The 16,341-nt window shown below is 38.1% G+C and overlaps 1 non-coding gene across 1 annotated transcript; it reads right to left on the reverse strand.

Moving 5' to 3' along the window:
• Positions 1-1,146: 1,146 nt before the first annotated feature.
• Positions 1,147-1,249, reverse strand: LOC122812487. Its single transcript, XR_006366473.1, has one exon. It is a non-coding gene; the product is annotated as a U6 spliceosomal RNA (small nuclear RNA).
• Between the last annotated feature and the right edge of the window lie 15,092 nt (positions 1,250-16,341).

The following is a 16,341-nucleotide window of genomic DNA, read 5'->3' on the forward strand; positions in this document are numbered from 1 at the left end:
TAGCATTTAAATGCTGATTTATTTATAATCACTTTGTAGCCATGACAGCACTTGCTGAAGTGCCAATTATTTTAATAATGCAATGAAAGTTACATTTTACTGCCTTTTAATTTTGGCTCCACGTTTTCTGTTCAATGGTATTTTTTTGTTTTATTTGGAATCATTAGTGGAAGTTAGATGATTAAACTAACTTTTTATGTTAATTCATTTTGCCTGTTACCATGTTCATAAACTAAATCTAACTGTAAGAGTCAGTTCAATCAACATATTTCCATAAATGTTTAAATAAAACAAAAGTGCCATTAAAAACAAAACTTGAAGCCAAAATTAAAAGTCAGTAAAGTGTAACTTTTATTGCATTATTAAAATAACTGGTATTTCAAGCAAGAACCTTCTTTGTTACACAGCTGTTAACTTCCTTTCTCAAGAATCAGGGACTACACAACAAACAATGGGGGACAAACGCTTACAATCTTGGACAATATTAGGAATTACTCTTATTCGATTAGAAAGTTAATAGAACAACAGGTTTTACAGTTTTCCATCCAGATGCATTTTCTGAAGTATAAGACTACAACGCTAATGGCTGCCATTACTGATGGACTGTAATACTTAGTGATTTACCAGAAAACCTAAAATCTGGTGAGGGGCAGAGCAAAAATAAGAGGCAAAACAAATTAACATTTAAATATTATCATATTAATTGCTTTAACAATGAGAACATTCTGTTTGAGTACTTCTAGATTGGGTCTATATTAGAAGACCGAAGACGCATTCCTTCGAATATGTCTTGGTTGAACATAAAAGGCTGAAAATGCAAAATATCGAAGCAGCTGTTAAGCGAATTCTTTCCGTGGGAAAGAATTGGCAGCCTTTCGGTACTTTGTTTTCGCACTGTAATCTTGATCTCAGAGTTGGTATATTTAAGTAGGCGGTATGTGGGATGGGCGAAGCACCCAACTTAATGTAATGTTTGAAATTGTTTTTTATTTATTTTTTTTGTTGGAACAGTGATTTTTTTAAGCATTCAGTGATCTAATATAGACCCTCCCAGATTTTTAATCTCGTGTGCTTTTCTGATATATGGTAACTTTTCATATATTACTTGTAATAAGCTTGTTTCTTCAGAGAAATATACAGTTAAAAAAAAATATGGAACGCTTCACGAATTTGCGTGTCATCCTTGCACAGGGGCCATGTTAATCTTCTCTGTATCGTTCCAATTTTAGTACATGTGCTGCCAAAGCAAGCTTGCTTTGGCAGCACATATACTAAAATTGGAACGATACAGAGAAGATTAGCAAAGTTAAAAAAAATATTTATTCTGTTTTATCTTATTTTATTTATTTATTTTGATAGGTGGGTAAGTGAATTGTTCCTAGGACCCCTTTCAACCATGTCCTGGGTGACTAAGCACAGATATTTGCATGTTACAACATAGTACATTACACCATGACAGTTATATCAGTGTCGGTGAGCTTTTGTTACATAGTTATGTAGATAAAACCAAGCATGCACTTGTTCAACATGATACATTCCAGGATGAGGATTACGTCAATGTGAGGGAGTTTTGCTTCCGAGCTTAGACCGATTTGTACAACTATAACTTAAATAACAGAAGGATAAACAGTAACACTGAACTAACATTTCATCATTTACCTTGAAAGGATATTTTCCAATGATAGATAATTAATATCTCAGTTACAATATGAGTGCCTTGTTATTAATTATCATGGTATCTATTTTTTGGGCCAAACATGCTTTGCGGTTCATCTCTACTAGTGCGGTTTTCATTTATTAGTTTGGTCAATAGTTATTTTTGCTGTAGTGTTTACTGCATGAGTTTACATACATAAGGTAACCAGTGTGAGAGTGAACAATACTTTAGGTTTGTTGTGGGAGTCATAACTTTGCTGTTAATTTTTAGAACAGTATGCGTTTATAGATCAAATGAGGGTTATATTTATGACTACAAGCAGAGCAGTACAGAGTGGGTTATAGTAAACACTATTAGTGCTAAAATGTTTCTTTATAATCTAGTTGTGCGGGTAAGACCTTTTACATATTTACAGTGTTGATGCTTTGCTGTTGTGAACTTGCAATTCCTACTGCTTAGAGTACTATGGTAGGGTATTTGCTGGGGTGAGGATTGTTGCACAGTATTACACTTTGTCCAGGAAGCAGGAAACACTTGCTTTTATATTTAAGATGTTCATTTTCCTAATAAAAAGTTTGCTTTAATATTGAAATGCTGATAAAAACAAGTAAAAGATAGGTGCTTTTGTCTTCTTAATGAAAACTTCTTCAGATAAAACCATGTTTAAAAAATTGAGTCCATATATACACCAATCTAGATCACATGAATGACAAGCCCCTAGTGATGTCATGCTTCCTTTGGGAAGATTTAAAGAGGATTTTTAGAAGATTTAAAGGGCCATGCAGATAGAAAACTTACGTGAATTACATCAGATTTAAGTTAGTTTATAAATGTTCTTCTGATTTTTTACATACTATTAATGTACTGACAACATATTGCAGCCATCACCTTTCTAAAGATTTCAGTTTTAAAACACAGGTGATGGATACTTGGTCATTTAAATCAGGCCAGTTCATGGCATTAGGTTTCAATTGCCAGCAAAGTTCAAGTTTTTCCAGATTGAGTGTCCGTGGGCCCCCTATATCTGACAGGACAAACTGTTCTAAAATGAAAAATTTAAAGGTGTGGTCAGGGAATTCCATGTTATGTTGGGAAGCAGCACTGGTATCCATTTTAGTTGTAATATCATAAGTGTACTCATAAATTCTGTCATATAGACATCTTTCTATCTTACCAACATAAAACCCTTTACAGTTTTGGCATTGAGCACAATAAATGACTTTAGTAGAATTACAGTTAAAATATTTTTAGGGTCTAAACTAGACACCATTAATGACAAAAAATTACCAGTTAAAATATACTTGCAATATGGGCAGTAGCCACATTTTGCCATCCCAAAGTGCTTTGATTGTTGCACTGATTTCTTCTCAAATAAAGCTTTAATGTTTTGCCCCTTCTTATAAACAATGCTTGGAGCCAAACCTACATGTTCTCTAATGTCTTTGTCATTTGTCAAAATATTCCAATTTTTAGTAAGTATGCTTCCAATACAGCAGCTGTCCTGATGAAATACTGTAATAAAGGAATTCTTATAATTATTGGTCCTGTTAGTGATATGTGTAGATGTTTGTGTACCCATAACTGATGGACTAATATGATCTTGCGCTGTTGCCCCAAGGATGGGGATGAAGTGATTCCTTTCACATTTATTCATGACCTCGATCATTAATTCGTTAATAAAAGTAAGTGGATATCCATGTTTTGAAAACATGTCCATTAACAGGTTGTATTCATCACAAAACCTTTCCTCATCTGTGATCATTCGGACAGCCTAAGGATGATCTTTTGTGAATCCATTTTATCTTAGGCCTAGTACTCCATTGACTTCCATATATTCTAAAATGATTTCCTTCTACAGTGATTGCATGATTTTCCTAACTATAGAGGTCAGAATGCCAGACTAATATTTCTAACCCCCACTTTTATGAGGAGACATTACATCTGCCGTATACTGTCCGAGTTGTGTAACGATTATCTGTGTGAATTATTTATTCCTAGTGCAGAGAAAATAGATTACTACATGCTTGCTTGAAAGTCTGTTGGATGCTTTCATTTGTCTGGATTTGTTACTTATATCATCAGACTTTGTATCCTACTTTGCTGAATACAGCCCTTAATTATCTGTTTGCAGCATCTTGTTTCTTTGTTATTTCAAGTGCTGCTGCACTAACCAGGGCAATGACTAAAAGTGGTTGTCTGATATTGTTTATACCTTCCTGCTAAACAAAATTGTACAAATAAAGATATAAATCACTCTAAAGTTAGGTGCATTGTTTAATAACATCATTCTTTGGGGTGTTTAAACACTTGATTTTAATACTTATACTTCCATCCACTCCAGGAGAGATGTAATTATAAAAAAAATGCCCCCCTCACGCTTTATTATTCACATAACTGGAGAAAACAGGAATGAACTTTATTCATTTATCTGACGTTTGTTAACCAGATAAGAGAACTGGTACAGGACCATTTTCAGCCATGATCCCAGTCACAAGAAACAGACTCAATGAAATCATTTATATTAGTAATGACCACAACATTTTAAAGGAAAATGAATACCAAATGTAGAATTACAAACCACACACACACACACACACACACACACACACACACACACACACACACACACACATACACACACCACCACGAGAAAAAAATAAAGTTGAAAATTCAGATGCACAAGTTAAATGTCAAATAGCATAGACAAGAAAAGAAGTGCAGGTTACAACAAAAAGGATTAAGTAAGTGATAAAGTAAAACAGCTGAAGTACAGGAGAGTACTGGGTAGGTGAAAACAACCAAAAATGAAGAAAGAAGCATAATACAGATATGACAGAATGTGCAGAGTTAAGGGAAAGTAATTCTACAAAAATAGTAGATTAAATCAATTTGGAAAAAAAGAGAGCTCTCATCACCTCAGCAAGTACTGCTGTGCTGAGATCTGATCTTGGCTAAAGTGAAACCAACTTGTCAGCCTGGTTACTCTGCCAAACAAGAAAAAAAAAAGGGTTCATTTTAGTACATTAACGGTAAGATTGCAGTATGGACATTCAAGCAGTAATATTCATAGAATGACAGTTGTGGCCATCTTTAACGGTGTAATTAAATAACTGTAATGACACTGAACACATTGCTTCAGAAGGGAATTACATGCTTTTGGCGATGCTATGGATTTCAGAAATGCATTTAAACTACTTAATTACGTGATGATTGTTATTTTGCAGACTAACAAATACCGCTACTTTAATTATCCTAAGTAGTTACATTTTTTTTTTATTTCAGGCATATTTTTTCATGTAGGCAATTAGAAAGTTTTGTACCCATTTCTGTTTGAAAGCTAATACGTGTAATAGTAGGTCTCTTTACTTTGGGAACACAGTTTTTGCATTCTACCCACTTAACACACACCTGCTGTAGATACCCGCTGCTACAATACGGTACTGAGCACTGGATGCATAAACCAGTATTTAGAATGCTTTATTGTTTACTGTCTAGTGTCTATCAGTTGGTGCAGAGGATTGAGGCTGTGAGAGTCTCTCAACTCTCAGTTGTGTACTGTGTGACCTTAAAGATCAAGCAGACTGTCAAAATCAAAGTAGCCTGTCTGCTCTGAAAATCCATTTCCTCAGTAGTTCATTTTTGTCATTTAAGTTTGTATTCTCACTTTTCTTTTTAAAGAAGATTTCTTGCAAAAAAAATGCCCTCCATAGGCACAAAATGCTCTGCCCTCATGGATTATTATGCAGGAAGTTCTACTTCCTTGATGACACAATGACATCACGTTGGGATTAGCAGCATCCATCACCTAGTCAGTAAGAGGGAGAAAGGTGTACAGAGAGAGGATTTTCAGATTGGAGCAGTTTTTAAGTGTATTTTATCTCCAATTTTCCATTTTAGGGTTAGTTACACATTATTGGTTAATGCAGTCTTCAAACCCCCATGCATTCTACATTCCTTTTAAGTGCAAACAAATGTGAAGGCTGCTTGTTTTTCACGATCACACATGCGCAACAGATGCAGCACAAAGTCCATAAATCTTAATCATCTCTGATTTTGCCTAATGTCACTGAATATTACATTTCATCTGTCCATGATTTTTGCTGAACGCCCCTGATTTTGCCTTGTCTGTCCCTCATAAAACTTTCAATTTACTATTGAATCACTGATGATCAGAACCGGGACACTAATGCTAGATATTAGAGTTTTTATAGTTGATAATTCATTTTGTCCGGAAATCTCATGCTGATATAAAACCTGTTCCATTATAATTGGACACAATGCTCTCAGTCTTTGTGCATCATTAACACAATATTTACTTACTTAAAAAAATAGAGGAAAGGGACCCACATTACTAGATTAGAAAATATCCAACTTTGAATCATCAAAGTGACAAGCATGATGATGCAAATACAGGGAGTACTCCCCTTGTAAGTTAGTGAAGAGCTAAAGGACACAACAGTAAAATGAAACAACAGAACATCCAGTAAACTGGATTTACAGAGTAGGAGGCCATCCTCTCATCCCAGAAGAAAGAGAAAAAGAATGCAGGTAAAATAAAATAGTTAATTAACCACATATTCCTCCTGGTTAGCCCCTGAAAAGGGATTGTATGTTCAGTGAGCCTACTTGGTTAACAATGAGTATTATGTATTCATTAATGTAAGAAAAATGGTTTTACTTTAATGATTACCCTAATTTTACAGGACATTTGAACATAACTGTCAAGTAGATGTACAGTTAACAGCTTGCTAAAACACAAAAAATTTAAGTCTAACATACAGGTAAGACAAATATTCTGCTGCTAAACACACTGTCTATACTAAAAAAGGGATACTACAGCTCATAGGATCATAGGAAGTCACTAGACTATTGTCCATGAGGCCCTTACAAGCCTAGCCAAGAATTTAGCCCATGTTCTGACAAGTCAGCACCCAATGGCTCTGTCCAACAGGGACACAGGTAGAATCTCAGGGGTGTATTTTCTGTTTCCCATCCAGGTTGCACTTAAAAAGGGTTAACGAGGTACTCTGCTTGACATGGAGAGAGAGTCTATTCTATAGAAGGGGGAGTTGCTGGGACACAAATCTGTCCCGCTAACAAGTCCTCTGGATGTCACAGACCAGGTTGAGGTCACACATGCAGGTTACTCGAGTGGAGCTTGACTTGTGGATATGCAGCAATCCCATCAAGGTGGGGTCTGATATTGCTTTGTATGCCAGACAGAGGTCACCTCTGAGGAGTGTGTATGAGACTGAGTAGAGGGACAGGGCTTTTAGCCTTTCTGTGTAGGTTAGATGTTTGAGGCCCTGGATTCTCCTGGTGAGGAACCTCTGTGGTTTCTCCAGCTGCTGCATTTGCTTTGGGAGGTACATGCTGAAAGGGGAGTTGTAGTCAACAATGGGTCTTATAAGGGAAGAGTACAGGGATGTTATGACCTCCTTGTCCCTGCCTGGATGAGATACCCTTACTAATGACGTGGCCCATGTAGAAAGCTTTCCATACAATGGAGGCAATATGGTGGTGAAAAGACAGTTTGCTATCAACCTGGGTGCCCAAGTCCCTCATGACTGATTACATGCTTAGGACCTTGTTATTAATGTGATAATTTGTGGGGATGTCACTTTCCCCAAAGGAGATGATAATGCATTTTTTGGCATTCAGTTTGAGGCCATGTTTCTGGCACCAGTCATTTGTTTGGGTGAGACCCTCTTGGAGGATGTCCACATCACTAGGGGAATTGATGACAGCACCCAGCTTGCAGTCATCTGCAAACCTGGTCAGCCATAGCTCACTGGTTTTGGCCTGCACCACAGGAAAGTATATCCCAAACAACAGAGGCCCCAAGACTGATCCCTGGGGTGCACTGCTCATTACGGGTCTACTGCTTGTGATGGCTTCCCCTATTTTGACAAGGTGGATTCTATCAGTGAGCCTGTTTGCTACCCATCTGGTAACATATGTATTGATGCCTAGTTGAGAGAGTTTATCTATTATACCTGAGTGGGGAATAGTATCATAGGCTTTGGCCAGGTCAAGATAGGTGGTGTGCGCCATCTTCCCCTCGTCCATGGCTTTGATGACTGTCTCAAAGAAATCGACTAAGTTTAACAGGCATGACCTCCCCTTGACAAAACCAAACAGTGTGGGATCAAGTGTTTGGAGGTTACCAATGTCCTTGTTAATGAGGTCCATCATAATCCATTCCATGGCCTTGCAGATCAGGCTAGTTAGGCTGATGGGTCTATGATTTCTTGGATCAGTAGATGCTCCACCTTTGTGCAAAGGGATGACAGTGGCTGTCCTCCACTTGACTGAGATGAAGCCGGTACTCAGGCTTTGACTGAATTAGGATCCCTAAGGATGCTGCAAGTTCCTGCCCGAGTTCATGTAGGATGCAGCCTGGTCCCATGGAGGCTGTATTGTTTGCCTTTGAGAGGGCAGTGATAACTTGCTCCCTAGAGATAAGGGGAGAGAGGCAGGTACTGGGGATGCCTTGATTTACTGATAGGGGGACAGAAGCATGATGTTTTCACTGAACCTGTCTGCCAGCAGGTTGGCTATATCTACAGTGTTTGTGTATGTGGTGTCCTTGACCACCAGTTCTGAGCAGATCTGAGTGGTCCCTTTGAGATTGTGGAGACATGTGAAGAAGGCCTTATGATTGACTTTAGTAGATGTGGCCAGTTTGGACTCGAAGTTTGCTTTGGAGGATTTCATTAGTGCTTTTATTTGCTTGTTCAGGCTAAGGACAGACTGCTTCCAATTAGGCACCTGCTCCTTCTTGGTCCTGGACAGCATTTTTTTCTTTTTGTTATAGAGTTTATTTATTGTAGATGTCCACCAGACAGGTTTACTCTTCCTTGCAGATGATGATTTAGTCTTGTTGGGTATTCCTGATTCCATGCAGCTATATAAATGCTCATACAGTACTTTGGTGTAGGTTTGGACATATGTGCCAGTACCTATGGAGGGGGTGGGGGCTGTGAAGCTGTTTATGCCTTCCTTCAGGAGGTTGTAATCAGCTTTGGAGAAATGTTTTTGTTTGACTCTAGCTGAGCTGGGGGAGGGGTGGTGTTGACTTTGAAAATGATGCTTTGTGGTCAGATCTTACCAGGGAAAATGACATTATAGGGATGCTGCAGTGGTTGCTCATGTTGGTTAATAACAAGTCCAAGATATTATCACCTCTTGTGGGGATGTTGACCAGCTGGTCCAATGCATTTGCATTGAAGGAATTTCTGAGCATTTGTATTTTCGCATGAGCAGTTCTTCCAATCTATGGTTGGATAGTTAAAGTCGCCCAAGATCAAGGTAAAGGGTTGAATTCTGATAGATTCGAAGAGGTCCAGATAGGTGGAGTGGGCATCTTTGAGTCAAGGTTGGGGGCTTGTAGCTAGCCTTGATTTGAGTAGGGGTCTTGTCAATGGTTAACTGCACCTGGAGTGTCTCCTATGCGTCATACTGTTTGACCAGCCTGGAGGTGTGTGTTTTTATATATATTGCAACTCCATCTCCATTTGCTTTGCTGCCCATACTTTGGATTCTGAATGAATGATAGGATAAGTAACCTGGTATAGCTGGGGTGCTGTCCACAGCTTTGAACCACGTTTCTGTGAAAGCACAAATGTCAGCATCTTCCAGGGTTAAGAATGCTTGCAGTGAGTGCAGTTTCATTGTTTAGATTCCTAGCATTTAGCAGCATGACCTTTAATTTGCATTTTGATGAAATTTTCATGTTGGTAGCTTTGACCTCACGGCATTGCCTAAAAAGGTACTATGGGGTGGCAAGAGTCTTTGTCAGAAGCCTGAAGGGAGACAGATGCAGGCCATCTCTGGCAAAGCATCTCGGTCTGTTGATCATGTCTTCCCAGGCTGTCAGGTACTGGATCCCCTTGGAAGGACACCAGAAACTAAGCCAATTGTTAAAGTCAATCATTTTCTGTTTGTATTGTGGCATCATTCTGGGTGACAGTAGAATGCTGCTTAAGGCTAGGGACATACTTGCCTGGGACACATATTCAGCGAGCTCAATCATGTCTCTCTTCATACAGTCCAGGGAGGTACATCTCAAGTCATTTATGCCAACATGGACTATGACAGAGCCATAACAGTACCTGTTGTTGACAGACTTGAGAGCATGGGTGATATGGTGGATTCTGGCACCTGACAAACAACTAACTGTGACTTTCTCCTTATCCAGCCTGGTGAGGGGTGTCGTTCTTCTTGTGTATATTCAATAAGATGATGAGGCTGGGTGTTCATTTAAGTAGTTTATTACAAATAAATACATCAGGATGGAGAACGGTAACATTAAACTTAAACAAACAAACTAAATGACTGACTAATGTACACATGCATGCTTACACCTCGGCTGCTCACTACAAAATAGCACTTTTGCTTGCATGCACTCAGTACTTATATGCACGTGCCCATAGACTAGAATAACTCTTAAAGGAACATACACACTCTGATCTACATCCTCCCTCTTTGACTAGTTGGTCATGCAAATAAACAATGACAATCATATGAGCATGCAAATTATACAAATATATGCAAATAACAATAATGTTCAGGTTGTTGTGTATTTGAGAGTAGGTCTTGAGATACGACTTGAGCTCATAATGTAATAACTAGAACTGGGTTTACAAACAGGGACAGTCATTGGGGAATGTTCTTCTTGAAAACTTTCGGGGATACTTTCAGGAACAGGAGCAGGCAATGAAATGTTCTCTGGAACAGGAACATTGGACAAATCACTCTGAGAATTAGAGTCTTTTGTTACAAGCAAAATGTTGCAACACTGGCTTGGACACTGGTAGTAAATGTTTTGGATTCCACCTGAATTTCATGCCTTGCTACTCATTGATATACGACCTTTGTTCTTCACACAAATGCTTCACAAGTCCTATTCGGTCAAATCTTTTTGCTGTCTGGATCCTCACCATCTCTCCTTCTTTTAATGGAGTCAGAAGTTTGCTAGTTTTTATCATAGTAAGACTTGGGGCAAACCTTTCTTTAGCAGTTGAGCTTTTACTGCCTTGTTGTTTTTAGCACTTGGAACCAACAAATTCTGACTGATTGGCAGCGTGGTTCTGGTTTGTCTTGACATTAACCTCTGGGCAGGTGTCACGAGGTATGTTTCTGAGATTTAGAAAAAAATCAGTATTGTCACATTTAGACTTTTCCAACAGCTGTTTTGCACTTTGAACTGCATGTTCTGCCAAACCATTTGACTGTGGGTATTCAGGACTACACATAACATGAACAAAATCCCATGTTTCAGCAAATCTCTTGAACTGCTGACTTGTAAACTGTGGATCATTGGCAGAAATGACTTTGTGCTTTCGACCATGGACAGAAAAATGTCTCTTCAACTTAGTAATGACAGTATTGAATGTGAGATTAGGAAGTAGGTCAATCTTGAACCAATTTGAATAAGAGCCTACTAATACCGAATAATGTTGACCATTCGAAAATGTCTGTGACTACTGTCAACCGAGGTAGTTGAGGAATCTGGCTTAGCTGAAGTGGTTCTTTTTGTTGATACGGTTTAGTACTATTACAAACAGAACAGGCTGAAAGTTCTTTCTCAATGTCTCTTGACATAGAAGGGTAAAATACTAGTCCTCTCACCCTTCTTTTGGTAGAATCAATTCCTGGGTGGCCATGATGCAAAATTTTAATATATTCTTGTTGCAAGGATTTTGGAACAATCACTTTTGGACCTTTGGACCTTTCTTGATGATACCATCATCCACCAAAATCTCATCTCTGTAAAGAAGAAAAGCTGCACATCTAATGGTAAACAAGATTTCTTTGACTGCTATCCTCGACTGATAAAGTGGTTGAGCCTCTGGAGAATTGGATGTGAAGCTGTGTGAGTTCTAAGCTCATCAAGATGTGTGGAAGAAAAATTTCTCATTTCCATGACTTTAAAATTAGGTTTCTCATTTCCATGCTGTTCAGTGTTTTCTCTGGGCTATCTTGTACTTTTGCAATTTCACCATCATGCTTTCCAATCTTGTAGGAGCTGTGTGCATTGACTTTTTCAAAATAGTGACCAAAGGTTGGTGGTCAGTCTCAATTTAAAAAGGTCGGCCATAAATATAATCATGGAACTTCCAACATGCAAACACAATTGCCAAGAGTTCTTTTTCTATTTAAGCATACTTCATTTCAGTTTGGGTTAGGGTTTTGGATGCATAGGCTACTGGTCTGCCCTCTTGAAGAATGACTGCACCAAGACCAAACTTCGAAGCATCACAAAAAAGACTTACACTTTTGTTTGAACATCATAATATCTTAAACTGGGTGGACTGGCAATTCTCTGTTTCAGGACATCAAATGCTCTTTGGTGTTGTTCTGACCAGGACCAAGTTACATCTTTGTGTGTCAGTTCTCTTAGCAGTGCTGAAAGTTCTACCAGATCTGGAGTGAGCTTTCTTAAAAAGTTGACCATGCCAAGAAACCGTTATAAGGAGGTCACCTCTTCTGGAGCTGGCATATCAAGAATTGCAATTTGCTTGGAAGGATCTGATCGTAAGCCTGTGCTGGTAAACAAGGGAGCCCACAGGATTTTTTGCAGGGGGGTGCAAACCCAAGCCCCGCCCATGCAGCTCCACCCCCTCTGCTGCCCCCGCCCACTCAGTCCCACCCCCGCCCATGCAGCCATTCCACTGTCCCATTACTTGGCTATTTCTCCCCATTTGTCATAGACACTATTAAAATCTCTCAGTGTGCATACTGTTTTATGCTTTAGTTCTACAATGATTACAGATATTTGGATTTCATTTACAACGTTTGTTTAAAATTTTATAGCACAAACACTGATAGACATTTACTAAACCTAAACAAAGCAATAGTCTTACAATGAAAAGAGACTTAGCATTAAAACTTCTCTACCTTTGAAACCCACATTCGCTGAAACAGCATTGAAACCCGCATTCAAAGAAAGTGCATCTGGCCAGTGGCAGGGTATGTTTACCTTTGGGCTCGTTTCAAATCATAGGCTCCTTGCACACATTTTTAGAACCATGGAAAAGTTATTTGATTCACCTTCCTGACTGGATTAATTATACTATATAATAATTGAATTATATCCCTTGTATAATACAGCACCACTTGTTAGAGCGTGTTTTAAATTTATAGTTCTGAATATTTTTCCTTTAAACAATGAAACAAATCATATATACCAATAATGACAACCTGCCCAATTCAGAACATTTCAACCATAAAGGGCCACTCTACTCAAACTTCTGTCATACAATCCACCAATATCAATCAAAATGCAGAATCTTTGCAGAAGTAAAAGTCATCTGAATAATTCCACATTAAAGAGATCTGAAACCAGTGAAGAGGTTGTTGCTAGAAAACAGCTTTATATTTCAGCGTTTAATCTACAAATTCAATGCCTGCTGCCCTTGAAGAATAAATTGCCTACGTTATATTAAAAAAAATGGTATGCTGGTATATTGCAATGAGGAATGGGTGGCAAGCTGAAAAACAAGTTCATAGTTATTAGGCATCTCATCCAAAGGAGGACATACACCCCCTTAAAATACAAATCTACATGTTGTGGGAGTAGAACCTACAGCCCTCTGTATCAAGATGCAAGTATGCTACCTGCTGTGCTGCTTTAAAAATTCTATACCACAATAGTGGTACCATTTGCTAAACAAAACAGTTGTACATTTTAAGTAGGCTTAGCATGAGCAGCAGTAAATTTCTCTTCCCTTGAAGCTCACAATTCCTTGAAAATGCACTTGAAAATAAAATCCACCTGCTAACTCTAACTAGGGCATTTCACTCTCTCTCTCTCTCTCTCTCTCACACACACACACACACCTCAACCTCTTAGTGCAAGAAGTCAGGACAAAGCCTAAAATAAATAGGAACAGATTATAAATATTGCTGTCATGAACTTAGAACATTGCTAGGATCACTGCACCTGCTTCTGACAAAGTACCTTCTTGATGACACACAGGACAAATATATATTTGTGCAGTTATTCAAACCCAGACTGTTTTTAAAATAAAAAAGTCACTTACTACCAATGGACAAATTATGCTACCAAAGAAAAATAAGTAGTAGATCAATAACTACAAATAGGTCTAATTAAAGAGCTGAATAATATTACCTATGTACTTTCTTCACAGTGCGACTCAGTTTCTTAACTACCACAGTTTGTGCCAAACCTGAAGTGCTGAGAGCAAAACAGAATAATGGAATCACTGGAGATAATTGAAAATAGTTTAGAACATTACTTTGCTAAAATATTATGAAAACAGCATGAGTTACAGAATTTCTTGGGAAGAAATTGAAATGCAAAGTAACATTAGTCAAACATTTCATTTATAGCCCTATGGGTGCTTTATGTAATGAAATAAGTACTTTGCCTGCAATTTCATAACATAAACGTTTAGATACCTACTGTACGATGATGTATACTAGGTGGCCTAGTATACATCGAATGCATTTTTTTCATATAGGGAATAAAAAAAAAATTTGTTAAGTTATATGTCTATGAACTTTAACTAAGAGCAACCATATGAATTTATTGGTGTGTGTGTGTGTGTGTGTGTGTGTGTGTGTGTGTGTGTTCAGGATGAGTAGTGAAACCATATGAAATCAAGTTCCTTATTCCTACTAGTATCATGCTAAATTCAATTAGTAAATATTTAACATTTAGTCCAGTTCATAAAACAAAGTTAATATTTTATTTCAATGAACACTTGCATCACTAGCTGGATTGCCAACTTCCTCACAGGATGCAGGAGATCAAAATAGAAAATGTCTCAGCACCAAACCCTGGGGGACTCCATTGGTAACTAGTCTCTTCCCCTATTTTGATCTCCTGCATCCTGTGAGTAAGTTGGCAATCCAGCTAGTGATGCAAGTGTTTGCTCCTACATTATTCATCTTTTGTACTACACCTGAGTAGGGGATTGTGTCAAAAGGCTTGGCCAGGTCAAGGTAATGTGGTGTGAACTGTTTTAGCTTCATCCATTGCTTTGGTAACAAAAGTAAAGCCTAAACTTTGCCCATGATTTTGAGCCTTTCACACTTTCCTCTGGGCTGTTTTCAAACACATGTTTAGGGTCGTGCAAGTGTATACATGTATGCATTCTTTGATTCACCTTCCTGATTATATTAAATTATATTTCTTGTATCATACAGCACCAGCTCTTAGACGGTTTTAAATTTGTAGTTTTGAACAGTCTTCTAGTAAGCAATGAAACAAAATGTATGAACCAATGACAGACCTACCCATTTCAGAAAATTTCAACCATAAAAGGCTACTTAAACTTCTGTCATTACAATCCACCAATATCAGTAAATATGCAAAATGTCTGCAGAAGTCAGTCATCTAAATAATTCTACATTAAAGGGATCTCTAATGAAGAGGTTGCTGCTAAGAAAACTTTATATTTCATTGTTTCACCTACAAATAAAGTGGCTGTTGCCTTTGAAGAATAAATTGCCTATGTTACATTACACAATGATAAGCTAGTAATATTGCAATAGGGAATGGATGGCAAACTGATAACAGGTTCATAGTTACTAGGTAATTTGTCCAAAGGAGGACATTCACAGGACTGCAGCATCCACTCCCTTTTAAAGTACAACAGTACAGTATCAACGATCCACCTGCATACTGTGGAAGTAGAACCCCTAGCCTTCTGCATCAAAAGTAAGGCAACTATCTGTTTTGCTACTAACAATGCAAACAGACATGGAATAAGCAGCACTAAACTTCTCTTCTCCTGAAGCCCTCAACAACATTTTTCATTTATTTAACAGGAAAGTACAACTTGAACAAAGCCAATTTTCAGCGGAGGTGCAGGTAGAAATGCACCAGACCAAGGTCTTTGTAATATAGGAGAGAACAGACCACCCAGAGGGAACCCACACAAACACAGGGAGGACATACAGACTCCACGCAGGAGGCACCCCAGCCAAGAATCAAACCACAGAACCTCTTGCTCTGAGGCAACACTACCACTGCACCATCAACTTGCCACAGCTAAATCTCTCAATTTCATAGCAGAAGAAAACTGGAAAAAGACAGAATTTATTTGGGGAAGAGGCAAATGCCCAAAACCAAGGACACATTGTAAATATTGCTTGTATTATCTTAGAATGTTGCTGAAATAGTGTTTTGTGTTGCAGTGTGTTCTGAAATAGTGTTTTGTGTTGCAGTGTGTTTCCAAAAAAAGATTATTTAGTGAATTCCATTCTCACTGATTTAACACAAAACCAGAAATTTTAAGAGGACCTATCACAACTGGATTGGTGGCGACGGCGTGGGTAGAGAATGAAAGCTGTTGTGCCTAAGGTTCAGGCTTTAAACCTGGATAATTCTAACCCCCATGTATAAGTAACTGGGGCAACACACACACACACATTAAGTGAAATGGAGCACAGTTCTGCATAATGAAATGAAACAGCCTACTTAAATTGAAACGCCTGTATATAGAAATGAAACAGAGCTTACACACCCCTTAAATAAAATTACTTACTGAAGCACAGTTAAAAAATTAATTCAGGTTTGGACCCAGAAATACATTGCCTAATTGTTTTTATGTCCAAATAAAATGGCACAGGGGAATTGTTGCTACAACTGTGGTCCACAAGCAATGCAATCTATTCTCAAATACTAAAGCTATTTTTGTGATAAAATGCTG

Source organism: Protopterus annectens, chromosome 9.part0, assembly GCF_019279795.1.
Source record: "Protopterus annectens isolate FY-2018-M chromosome 9.part0, PAN1.0, whole genome shotgun sequence".
Classification (NCBI taxonomy): Eukaryota; Metazoa; Chordata; order Ceratodontiformes; family Protopteridae; genus Protopterus; species Protopterus annectens.